Source organism: Oncorhynchus masou, unplaced genomic scaffold (assembly GCF_036934945.1).
Source record: "Oncorhynchus masou masou isolate Uvic2021 unplaced genomic scaffold, UVic_Omas_1.1 unplaced_scaffold_930, whole genome shotgun sequence".
In the NCBI taxonomy this organism is placed as follows: domain Eukaryota; kingdom Metazoa; phylum Chordata; class Actinopteri; order Salmoniformes; family Salmonidae; genus Oncorhynchus; species Oncorhynchus masou.
Window position 1 is genome coordinate 42,501 of NW_027015783.1, and position 2,500 is coordinate 45,000.

General features: G+C 39.0%; 1 pseudogene; it reads left to right on the forward strand.

Moving 5' to 3' along the window:
* LOC135538197 (sodium-dependent phosphate transport protein 2B-like) overlaps window positions 1-2,500 on the forward strand; it is a 53,927-nt pseudogene that overhangs the window by 28,364 nt on the left and 23,063 nt on the right.

Below are 2,500 nucleotides of genomic sequence, written 5' to 3' on the forward strand. Positions count from 1 at the left end.
AGGACGGGGCGGCAGCATGGTCAGGTAAGGAGGAGGAGGAGGAGGAGGAGGAGGGGGAGGACGACCCATGGAATTTACCAGAACTACAGGACGGGGCGGCAGCATGGTCAGGTAAGGAGGAGGAGGAGGAGGAGGAGGAGGAGGAGGAGGAGGAGGAGGAGGGTGTTGGGTTAATGTGTAGACATCACGTTCAGTCGGTATTTAACATCTTGGATGTTGGGTTAATGTGTAGACATCACGTTCAGTCAGTATTTAACATCTTTGATGTTGGGTTAATGTGTAGACATCACGTTCAGTCGGTATTTAACATCTTGGATGTTGGGTTAATGTGTAGACATCACGTTCAGTCAGTATTTAACATCTTGGATGTTGGGTTAATGTGTAGACATTACGTTCAGTCAGTATTTAACATCTTGGATGTTGGGTTAATGTGTAGACATCACGTTCAGTCAGTATTTAACATCTTGGATGTTGGGTTAATGTGTAGACATCACGTTCAGTCAGTATTTAACATCTTGGATGTTGGGTTAATGTGTAGACATCACGTTCAGTCAGTATTTAACATCTTGGATGTTGGGTTAATGTGTAGACATCACGTTCAGTCGGTATTTAACATCTTGGATGTTGGGTTAATGTGTAGACATCACGTTCAGTCAGTATTTAACATCTTGGATGTTGGGTTAATGTGTAGACATCACGTTCAGTCAGTATTTAACATCTTGGATGTTGGGTTAATGTGTAGACATTACGTTCAGTCGGTATTTAACATCTTGGATGTTGGGTTAATGTGTAGACATCACGTTCAGTCAGTATTTAACATCTTGGATGTTGGGTTAATGTGTAGTCATCACGTTCAGTCAGTATTTAACACCTTGGATGTTGGGTTAATGTGTAGACATCACGTTCAGTCAGTATTTAACATCTTGGATGTTGGGTTAATGTGTAGACATTACGTTCAGTCGGTATTTAACATCTTGGATGTTGGGTTAATGTGTAGACATCACGTTCAGTCAGTATTTAACATCTTGGATGTTGGGTTAATGTGTAGACATCACGTTCAGTCGGTATTTAACATCTTGGATGTTGGTTTAATGTGTAGACATTACGTTCAGTCGGTATTTAACATCTTGGATGTTGGGTTAATGTGTAGACATCACGTTCAGTCAGTATTTAACATCTTTGATGTTGGGTTAATGTGTAGACATCACGTTCAGTCGGTATTTAACATCTTGGATGTTGGGTTAATGTGTAGACATCACGTTCAGTCAGTATTTAACATCTTGGATGTTGGGTTAATGTGTAGACATTACGTTCAGTCAGTATTTAACATCTTGGATGTTGGGTTAATGTGTAGACATCACGTTCAGTCAGTATTTAACATCTTGGATGTTGGGTTAATGTGTAGACATCACGTTCAGTCAGTATTTAACATCTTGGATGTTGGGTTAATGTGTAGACATCACGTTCAGTCAGTATTTAACATCTTGGATGTTGGGTTAATGTGTAGACATCACGTTCAGTCGGTATTTAACATCTTGGATGTTGGGTTAATGTGTAGACATCACGTTCAGTCAGTATTTAACATCTTGGATGTTGGGTTAATGTGTAGACATTACGTTCAGTCGGTATTTAACATCTTGGATGTTGGGTTAATGTGTAGACATCACGTTCAGTCAGTATTTAACATCTTGGATGTTGGGTTAATGTGTAGACATCACATTCAGTCAGTATTTAACATCTTGGATGTTGGGTTAATGTGTAGACATTATGTTCAGTCGGTATTTAACATCTTGGATGTTGGGTTAATGTGTAGACATCACGTTCAGTCGGTATTTAACATCTTGGATGTTGGGTTAATGTGTAGACATCACGTTCAGTCAGTATTTAACATCTTGGATGTTGGGTTAATGTGTAGACATCACGTTCAGTCAGTATTTAACATCTTTGATGTTGGGTTAATGTGTAGACATTACGTTCAGTCGGTATTGTTCTGGATGTTGGGTTAATGTGTAGACATCACGTTCAGTCAGTATTTAACATCTTGGATGTTGGGTTAATGTGTAGACATCATGTTCAGTCAGTATTTAACATCTTGGATGTTGGGTTAATGTGTAGACATCACGTTCATTCGGTATTTAACATCTTGGATGTTGGGTTAATGTGTAGACATCACGTTCAGTCAGTATTTAACATCTTGGATGTTGGGTTAATGTGTAGACATCATGTTCAGTCAGTATTTAACATCTTGGATGTTGGGTTAATGTGTAGACATCACGTTCAGTCAGTATTTAACATCTTGGATGTTGGGTTAATGTGTAGACATTACGTTCAGTCGGTATTTAACATCTTGGATGTTGGGTTAATGTGTAGACATTACGTTCAGTCAGTATTTAACATCTTGGATGTTGGGTTAATGTGTAGACATTACGTTCAGTCGGTATTTAACATCTTGGATGTTGGGTTAATGTGTAGACATCACGTTCAGTCGGTATTTAACATC